The 10,725-nt window shown below is 39.5% G+C and overlaps 1 pseudogene; it reads right to left on the bottom strand.

Annotated features, from left to right (window-relative positions):
- On the bottom strand, nucleotides 1–5,719 carry LOC119816397 (annotated as a pseudogene).
- Between the last annotated feature and the right edge of the window lie 5,006 nt (nucleotides 5,720–10,725).

Below are 10,725 nucleotides of genomic sequence, written 5' to 3'. Positions count from 1 at the left end.
CTAGGCGCTGGTCTTTTTCTCCTGAAACACTTGGATGATCTATCTATGTATCTTCTTGTCCTTCACACTATAGACAATGGGACTTAGCACAGGGGGAGAAGGTAGATATTGGCCATGAGCATGTGCACAACTGATGATAAATGTTTCCCAAATCTGTAGATCATGGTGGCACCGATGAGAGGAATATAAAAGAGAAACACAGCACAGAGACGGGTGTTGAGGGCTTTGAGCCTCTGGTCTCTGAGGCAATGCCCAGCACTGTCTTCAGGATGAGCATGTAGAAGAGAATGATGAGAGCATCAACCCCTCATGTGAGAATGACGACGATGAGCCCATAGAGGCTGTGGACACGGTGCTGGCACAGGCTATGTGCATCATATCTTGGTGAAGGCAGTATGAATAATAAGACAATGGAATGCCAGAATGATAGCCTCTTTGTAAGAAAAGGCACAGGGAAGACCACACAGACTGCTTGGGCAAAGACAACTAGTCCAGTCTTTCTAATAAGGCCACCAGTGAGGATGGATGCATAATGCAGAGGTTCTCCGATGGCCACAGATCTGCCGAAGGCCGTGAACACTAGGACTCCAGATTCTACTACTCCAAATCCATGAATGAAGAACATTTGTGTTACACTTGCATCAAAGGGAATCTCAGCGGCATTGAAGCAGAAGATGCTGAGCATAGAGGGCAGAGTAGACATGGAGAGACTAACATCAGTCAGAGCCGAGATGCAGAGGAAGTACTACATAGGCTCATGGAGGCTCTGCTCCACCTTGACAACCGCTAGGATGGTGCCATTTCCCAGCACGGTGAGTATGTAGAGAAATCCCAGGAAAAGGCCACCTATGGGTTCTTGTCTCGCATTCCTGGGATGCCTGTCAGAATGAAACTTTGATGATTTGCTATGGGAAATTTTCTTGTACTTTATAAAGATTTGTCACTTGTATCATCTTAATAAAACACTGATTGGCCAGTAGCCAAGCAGGAAGTATAGGTGGAGCAACAAGAATAGGGGAATTCTGGGAACAGGAAAGGCTCAGTCTATAGTCATCACCCAGACACAGAGGAAGCAAGATGAGAATGCCTCACTGATGAAGGTACCAAGCCACATGGCTAACACAGACAAGAATTATGGGTTAATGTTGGATGTAAGAGTTAATAAGAAGCCTGATCTAATAGGCCAATCAGTTTATAATTAATATAGACCTCTGTGTACTTCTTTGGGACTAATGGCTGCAGGACCAGGAAGAACAGAAACCTCTGGCAAAGTTAATTATGAGTTAATTAAACATTGCATAAGTATTGAAAGTAAAACATAATAAAGGATAAAATATTTCATTATTCATTACTTCATAAAGCATACATGAAGAATATACAAGCATTTTCATATTGTTCAGTGAAGGAAAAAACAACAAATGAATGAAAATAGATTATTACATATTAGGCTCTCTCAAGGATTTTTGAAAACCATCAAATACCTCCATTATCTTCTTTCTGTGGATTGAAATTGTCAACCAAGGAGGGGGAGTTTCTTCTCAAGGCCACAGAAAATGCGTGGGACACTTTTGAGGTAAGAAATAGTGAACTTTTCTCACATACATATTTGTAAGAGAGTCAGAGCGAGAGAGAAATGCAATCCAAAGAGCTGTTCTGTGAACTCTAAGTGGAGGAGGGGTAGTGCCCCTGCTCCTTCTGTCCCGTTTCTGTTAGGGGATGAGTAATTGCTATGTGGGGTCCATGATCACAAATAAACTAGTTTTCAGACTGTGATCTCTTGGAATCCTTGAAAGGTAGAGCCCATGTCCATTTACAAAACCATGCTGCCTTGTAACAAGACTCCAGGCTTCTCTCCAAGTAGATGGAGACCTCTAAGAAAGCACCTGATAGTGTCTGTCTAGTCCTATGTTCTGAGCATGGGGCTTTGTGAGACTTCACGTGCTCTATAGCAGCCTTTCATTTCTCAGAGGCTGTTGATCCCTCCTTCCAGGCAATTCGGATGCCCCCTTAATTATCAGAGGAGCATCTCTTAGCACTGCTTACTTAGTGTTCCATAGGTTTGAGTAGATTGTGCCTTTATTTTCATTAAATTCTAGGAAGTAGTTAATTTCTTTATTTCTTCCTTGACCCAGGGAAGATTCAAATGAGCACTGTTCAATTTCCACGAGTTTGTAGGCTTTCTGCAATCAGTGCTGTTGTTAAATTCTAAAATGGTAATCCAATAAGATACAGGGGGTTGTTCCAATTTTTCTGTAATCTGTTGAGGTTTTCTTTGTTCCCGAGTATGTGGTCAGTTTTAGAGAAAGTTCCATGAGGTGCTCAGAAGAAGGTATATTCTTTTGTGTTTGGGTGAAATGTTCCGTAGATGTTTGTTAAGTCCATTTCAGTCATGACATCTGTTAGTTCTCTTATTTCTTTCTTAAGTTTCTGTCTGGTTGAGCTGTCCATTGAGGAGAGTTGGGGTATTGAAGTCTCATACTATTAGTGTGTGGGGTTTGGTGTGCGATTTAAGCTTTAGTAATGCTTCTTTTAAATATGAGAGTGCCCTTTATTTGGGCCATAGATGTTCAGGATGGAGACTTCATCTTGATGGATGGTTCCTGTGATAAGTAGAAAGTTTCCTCTTCCATCTCTTCTGATTGATTTTGGTTTTACATATTATGATAGCTACACCTGCTTGTTTCTTATGTCCATTTGACTGGAAAATCTTTTACTCTGAGGTAATGTCTGTCTTTGAGGTTGAGGCATGTTTTCTGTATACAGTAGATGGATGGATCCTGCTTTCATATCCATTCTGTTAGCCTTTGTCTTTTTATGGGTGAATTTAGTCTGTTGATATTAAGAGATATTAATGACTAATTAATGATTGTTAATTCCTGTTATTTTAGATGGTAGTGTTTATGTGTTTGTTTTCTTTGGGACTTGCTGGTGTGAGTTTATCTGTTCCCTATATTTTTGTGGGTGCAGTTAGCTTCCTTGTGTCGGAGTTTTTCTTCTAGTACTTTCTACAGGGTTGGATTTGTGGATAGGTAATGTTTAAATCTGGTTTTGTCATGGAATATCTTGTTTTCTCCATTGATGGTGATTGAAAGCTTTGCTGGGTATAGTAGTCTGGACTTGAGTCCGTGGTCTCTTAGTGTTAGCAGCATATCTTTCTAAGACCTTCTGGCTTTCATGGTTTCCAATGAGAAGTCAGATGTAATTCTGATGGGTCTGCCTTTATATGTTACTTGAACTTTTTCCTTTGTAGCTGCTAATGTTCTTTCTTTATTCTGAATGCTTTGTGTTTTGATTATTGTATGGTGAGGGGACTGTTTGTTGTTTTTGTTCCAGTCTATTTGTTGTTCTGTAAGTTCTTGTGCCTTCATGGTGATATCCTTCTTTATGTTGAGAAAGTTTTCTTCTATGATTTTGTTGAATATATTTTCTGTGCCTTTGAGCTGGAATTCTTCTCCTTCTTCAATCCCTATTATTCCTAGGTTTAGCCTTTTCATGGTATTCCAGATTTTCTGGATGCTTTGGGTTAAGAATTTGTTGGATTTATTGTTTTCTTTGACCAATAAATCTGTTTCCTCTATTATATCTTCAACACCTGAGATTCTTTCTTCCATCTCTTGTATTCTGTTTGTTATGCCTGCCTCTGTCATTCCTGTTCATTTACCCATCAGCCTACCTCCTCAATTTTGTCTTTATTTTAACTTCTCCATGAACTATTTTCTTTCCTTCCATATGCTTCTTTTATTCCTAATAAAAGCATTTATGTTTCATATCTTATTTCCCCCTTAGCATTCCATTATAGCATGACTCTCTATATTATTCTCTTCAGTCTTAATCCTCTGAGGATTCTATTTTTAAAATACCCCCAAAGTATCTTCTATATAATATGCCTATGTAGAAGACATAACAAATAAGACTTCTCCTACCTATGTCAATCCATGTGCTCCAGTTCTGAATTATTTTCTCTTCTGTCTTCCCTGAGAATAGCATGCAACATATTTATGAAGATGACTCAGACCTCTGTGGATGTCTACACCCAACATGATTCCATAGGGATATTCAGCTGCACTGAAAACATCCCTTAAGGAGTAATGTACAGCTACTTGGGCTATTCTATTCTTATTCCAAGAACTCTAACCTCTTTCTTCAGATAATACAGACCAATATTTTCTTCTCTCAAAACCTTCATTTTATTTTTTATTTGTGTTTTCTCTGTGTCTGTCTACCTCTCTCTATCTCTGTCTCTCTGTTTCTCTCTGTGTGTATCTCCTTCTGCCTATCTGTGTCTGTCTCTTTGTCTCCCTCTGTCTCTGTCTTTCTGTCTGTCTCTCTGCCTCTCTCTTCCTCTCTTTCTCTTTCTCTCTCTCACACACACAGAGAAAGAGAGAAAGAGAGAGAGAGAGAGTGAGTCTGATTTGACTCCCGTTACATTAATATTAATTAATTAAATTAAATTAATATTAATAATAATAGGTTCATCCCTTTTTGGATCGCAGTCTTCTGTCTCTAAAGCTATTCTTAGCCTCAGTGATGATATCATGCCACAGTTTGTCCTGAAACTCTACCAGAGTTCACTCAGTTTTGGATGAAAGAAAAGCTTGCCTAGATTCTGTCCATTATAAACAAAGATTTTTTTTTTGGATCTGTGGGGGTTCTTGGGTTTTCTGGTTACTATATTATGTCTAAGTTCTTACATTTGTTTTAATACACTTATGTGTGGTGATCCTGTCAATGAGAGTATTCTTACTACAAAGCCAGTTACTCCAGTCTGCACCTTTGTGTAGTCTACCCTTCATGGTTCTTTTGGAGCTTATTTGTTTTTCTACATAAGCATATTCATAACTCCACAGCAAATAATCACATATCAGATAGAAATAATTTACATAGTGATACTTTTTTGTTAGCCATAATTGAGAGTATATAGCAGAACTTTATTTTCTTTTATGCTATTTTCTTATTTATTTTAGCAAATATATAAAAACTTTAAAAAGTATATGTTCAGTAATATGCAATATGTTGATAGATGTATACATCATTATAATATATTCAAATCAAGTTAAATATTTATTTTATCTTATAAACACTTTCTTATAGGTGCTTGAAATGGACATTCTCTTTATTTGTGGCTATCCTACAATAGCCAATAGAACAATAGAACACAAGAACATTTTTCTCATAACTATAGCTTAGTAGTCATTAACCAAACTCTGCATTCTTCCCTTCCCCATAATCTCTTCAGTCTCTACCCCGCTTTGAATTTTGTGAGGCCAACATTCTTTCACATATGAATGAGATCATTTTTCTTGATTTCCATGGCTTGTTTTATTTAGCATAGTGGCAGAACTTCATTCAGTATGTTTATGACTGAGTAGTTAGCCATTATGCACATATGTGGTTTTTTTTTAATCCATTCATCATTTAACAGGCTCTTAGGTTGTTTCTTAGTCATTAGTGCTGCAATAAACATGAATGCAGATGCTTCTTCAACACATTAATTCCATTTCCTTTAAATATATACTCAGAAGAGAGATTTTGGAGTAATGGAAGGGTTCTATTTTCCTGTCTTTTGAAGAAATACTGTGATATTTTACATGACAACTTTATTAATTTGCATCCCCATCACCACTGTCCAAGCGTACCACTTCTCCACCACCTCACCAACATTGCTATCTGCAGTGACAGGGGGAGAACTCAACTGCTTGAGGTTCACTTGAACTTCCATGATGATCACCACTGTGGAACATTTCCTCCTTGCCCTCACTGCCCATCTGTGTTCTTCCTTAGAGAAATGTCTGCCTGGGTTGTTGCTCTCTCCTACCAAGTAACTGTTTTATTTTGTTTTGCTTCATGATCGAGCTTTTGCAGTTCCTTATATACTCTGGGTGTTAGCCCATTGTCACTGGTACAGTTTGTTGATATTTTCCTTATATCCTCTGGGTGTTAGCACATTGTCACTGGTACAGTTTGTTGATATTTTCCTTATATCCTCTGGGTGTTAACCCATTGTCACTGGTACAGTTTGTTGATATTTTCCTTATACACTCTGGGTGTTAGCCCGTTGTCACTGATACAGTTTGTTGATATTTTCCTTATACACTCTGGGTGTTAGCCCATTGTCACTGGTACAGTTGTTGATATTTTCCTTATACACTCTGGGTGTTAGCCCATTGTCACTGGTACAGTTGTTGATATTTTTCCTTATACACTCTGGGTGTTAGCCCATTGTCACTGGTACAGTTGTTGATATTGTCTCCAACTCTGGGTATTGTCTTGTCACTTCACTTACTGATTCCTTTGCAAAACCTTCAGGTTTCTGGAAACTGATTTGTCAGGTTTTGCCTTCTGTTTCCATTCCAATGGAGATTCCAATCTTGCCTAAAATGTTCTGTACATTCCAAAACCTTGAAGGGTTTTTCTTATGTTTTCTTCTAGTGTTTCCATGATGGTTTCAGTCCTTGGCACCACATAAACATCCATGCCTGTAATCGACTTAGCATGTGATGACCAGGATAATAAGTTCAAGGTTTTCTTAGCTATACTGAGGAAACTAGCACGAGACACATGAGATCTTTTCTCAAAAATACAAAATAAATAATTTTAAAAAGATTGATTTCCAGATTATTCTCCATTTTCCAAACATGGTAGATTGCTATTTCACCCATGAATGTTTGCAAAATAAAAACTACCTACCAATAGGTCATTTAAACAGAAAGATTTATTATTCTCAGACCAGGCCACTTAGAATCTCTCTATCTAAATCTCCTTGTTGATAAATTGGAAAACATGATATTTATTACACTACTTTAAAAAAATACTTAACTACATGTACGGGGCTTGTCATATTATCTAGGTTAAGTCAAATCCTTCATAAATACATATCACTATGATCAGTAATGAAGATAACATTTGTAAAAATAGAATCTTTGTGTGAATGTTGAAGATTTAACTTCAATTTAATGTAGGGAATCACCAGGGTTTGTAACTCCTTGCTGCACAAAGCATGCTCCTCAAACAAGTAGGATACCACTTGGGAGCTTGTTAAAATGTAAAAAGAAAAAACAAAAATTTTTCACTCCAAGCCCCAGTGATCAGTGCATTTTAACCAGACCTCCCAAGGGTTTCTCTGCAGCATTTTTAGAGCATGTTCTGGGACTAGCTCTTGTAGACCAGGATGGACTCGAACTCACAGAGATCCGCCTGCCTCTGCCTCCCAAGTGCTGGGATTAAAAGCGTGCTCCACCAAGGCCCGGCTTTCCCTACCCTAACTTTAACCCTAACCAAACCCTAACACTAACACTCACCCTAACCTTTACTCTATACCTAACCCTAAACGTAAACCTAACCATAACCCTACCACTAACCCTAACACCCCAATGCTAACCCTAACCCTAACCCTAAACCTAACATTACCCTAACCCCTAGCACTAATCCTAACCCAACCCTAAACCTAACCATACCCTAACACAAAACCTAACCCTAACCCTAAGCCTAACACTAACCCTAACCTTTACCTTAACCCTAACCTTAACCCTAAACCCTAACCCTAACCTTATCACTACCCTAACCTTAACCCCTAACACGAACACTCACCCTAACCCTAACCCTAACCATAACACTAACCCTAACCCCCTAAACCTAACTCTAAACTTAACCCTAACCCTGACACTAACCTAAACCTAATACCTAACCCTAAACCTAACCCTAACCCTAACCATAACCATAACCATAACCATAACATTACACTAAACCCTAACCCTAACCCTAACCCTACCCCTAAGGCTAATACTACTCCTGTCCCTAACTCTAATGCTAACCCTAACACTAACCTTTACCCTAAACCTAACGCTAAAATTACAATAACCCGTAAAACTAACGCTAACTCTAACCCTAATTCTAACTCTTAACACTAACCCTAAGCCTAACCATAAAGCTAACCCTAAACCCTACCACTAACCCTAACCCTAACCATAACCCTAACCATAAACATAACACTAACGCTAACCCTAACCTAACCCTAAACCCTAACCCTAACCCTAACCCTAACCCTCTAACCCTAACCCCCCTAACCCTAATCCTAAGCATAACCCTAACACTAACATTACCCTAACCCCTAACACGAAACCTAAACCTAACACTAAAACTAACGATAAACCTAACCCTAAACCTAACCCGAACCCTAACCACTAACCCTAACCCGAACACTAACCCTAACCCTTACAATAACCCTAAACCTAAACCCTAACCCTAACCCTAACACTAACCTAACCTTAAACCTAACCCTAAAACGAACATTAACACTCACTCTAACACTAACCCCTAACCCTAACCAACTCTAATCCGAAACCTAACACTAACCCTAACCCCCACCTAACCCAAACCTTAACCCTAACATTACCCTAACCCCTAACACTAATCCTAAACCGAAGACGAAACCTGACCATAACCCTAACCTGAACCAAACCTAACCTTAACCCTAACCCTAATCCTAACCTAACACTAACCCTAACCCCAACCCTACCCCTAACAATAACACTAACCCTAACTCTTACCCTAATCATAACCCTAAACCTAAAACCTAACCCTAACATTACCCTAACCCCTGACACAAACCTAAACCCAACCCTAAACCTAAACATAACCCTAACACGAAACATAACACTAACTTAGCCCTAAACCTAACCCTAACCCTAATTCTAACCCTAACCCTAACACTAACACTATCCCTAACCCTAAACCTAACCCTAACCCTAACCCTAACCCTAACCCTCTAACCATAACCCTAACCCTAACCCGAAACCTAACCCTAACCCAAACCCTAATACTAACACTAACACTAACCCCCTATCCCTAACCCTATCTTTAACCCTAAACCTATCCCCAACCCCAACCCCAATCCTACACCTAACACTAACCCTAATCTTAACGCTAACCCTAACCCTAACCCTAACCCTAAACCCTAACCCTAACCGTAACCCTAACCCTAAAATTACCCTAAAGCCTAACACTAATCCTAAACCCAACCCTAAACCTAACCATAACCCTAACCGTAACCCTAACAATCTAAAACTAACCCTAACCCTAACACTAACACTAACCCTAACTCGAAATTTAACGCTAACCGTGACACTAACCGAAAACTAACTCCTAAACCTAACCCTAACCCTAACCCTAACCTTACCCTTAACGCTAATCCTACTCCTATCACTAACACTAACCCTAAACCTTAACTTAACCCTAACCCTAACCCTAACCCTAACCCTCTAACCGTAACCCTAACCCTAACCATAAAACCTAACCCTAAACCTAACCCTAACACTAATCCTAACCCTAATACTAACACTAACACTAACACAAAGCCCCTAACCCTAACCCTATCTTTAACCCTAAACCTATCCCGAACCCCAACACGAATCCTACACCTAACACTAACCCTAATCTTAATGCTAAACCTAACCCTAAACCTAATGCTAAACCCTAACCCTAACTATAACTCTAACCCTAACACTAACAATAACCCACTAACCCTAACCCTAACCCTAACCCTAAAATTACCCTAACGCCAAACACTAATCCTAAACCCAACCCTAAACCTAACCATAACCCTAACCCTAACCCTAACAATCTAAAACTAAACCTAACCCTATAACTAACCCTGACCATAAAACATAACCCTAACCCTAACCTAAACACTTACCCTAACCCCCTAACCCTAACCCTAACTCAAACCCTAACCCCTAACACTAACCCTAACCCTAACCGTAAACCTAACAATAACACTAACACTAACCCTAAACACCTAACACTAACCCTAACCCTAACTCAAACCCTAACATTACACTAACGCCTAACACTAATCATAAACCCAAGCCGAAAACTAACCATAACCCTAACCCGAACCTAACCCTACCCTAACCCTAACCCTAACTCTAACCCAAACCCCTAACTCTAACCCTAACCCTAACACTAACCCTAACCCTTACCCTAACCCTAACGCTAACCATACCCTAAAACTAACACTCACCCTAACCCTAACCCTAACCGTAAACCTAACCATAACCCTAACACTAACCCCAACCACCTAATCCTAACCCTAACCCTAACCCTAACCCTAACCCTAACATTACCCTAAAGCCTAACACTAATCCTAAACCCAACCCTAAACCAAACCATAACCCCAACCCTAACCCTAACAATCTAAAACTAACCCTAACCCTAACACTAACACTGACCATAAACCCTAAACCTAAACCTAACCCAAACACTTACGATAAACCCCTAACCCTAAACCTAAGTCTAACAAACCCCTAACCTTAACCCTAAACCTAACCGTAAACCTAACCCTAACCCTAACACTAACCCCCTAACACTAACACTGACCATAAACCCTAAACCTAAACCTAACCCAAACACTTACGATAACCCCCTAACCCTAACCCTAAGTCTAACACTAACCCCTAACCTTAACCCTAAACCTAACCGTAAACCTAACCCTAACCCTAACACTAACCATAACACTAACCCCCTAACACTAACCCTAACCCTAACTCTAACCCTAACATTACCCTAACCACTAACACTAATCATAAACCCAAGCTGAAACCTAACCATAACCATACCACGAACCTAAGACTAACCCTAACCCTAACTCTAACCCAAACCCCTAACCCTAACCCTAACACGAAACCTAACTCGAAAGTTAACCCTAACCCTGACACTAACCAAAAAACT

Source organism: Arvicola amphibius, chromosome 1 (assembly GCF_903992535.2).
Source record: "Arvicola amphibius chromosome 1, mArvAmp1.2, whole genome shotgun sequence".
NCBI lineage: Eukaryota > Metazoa > Chordata > Mammalia > Rodentia > Cricetidae > Arvicola > Arvicola amphibius.
This window is presented reverse-complemented; position numbering and strand designations above follow the sequence as displayed.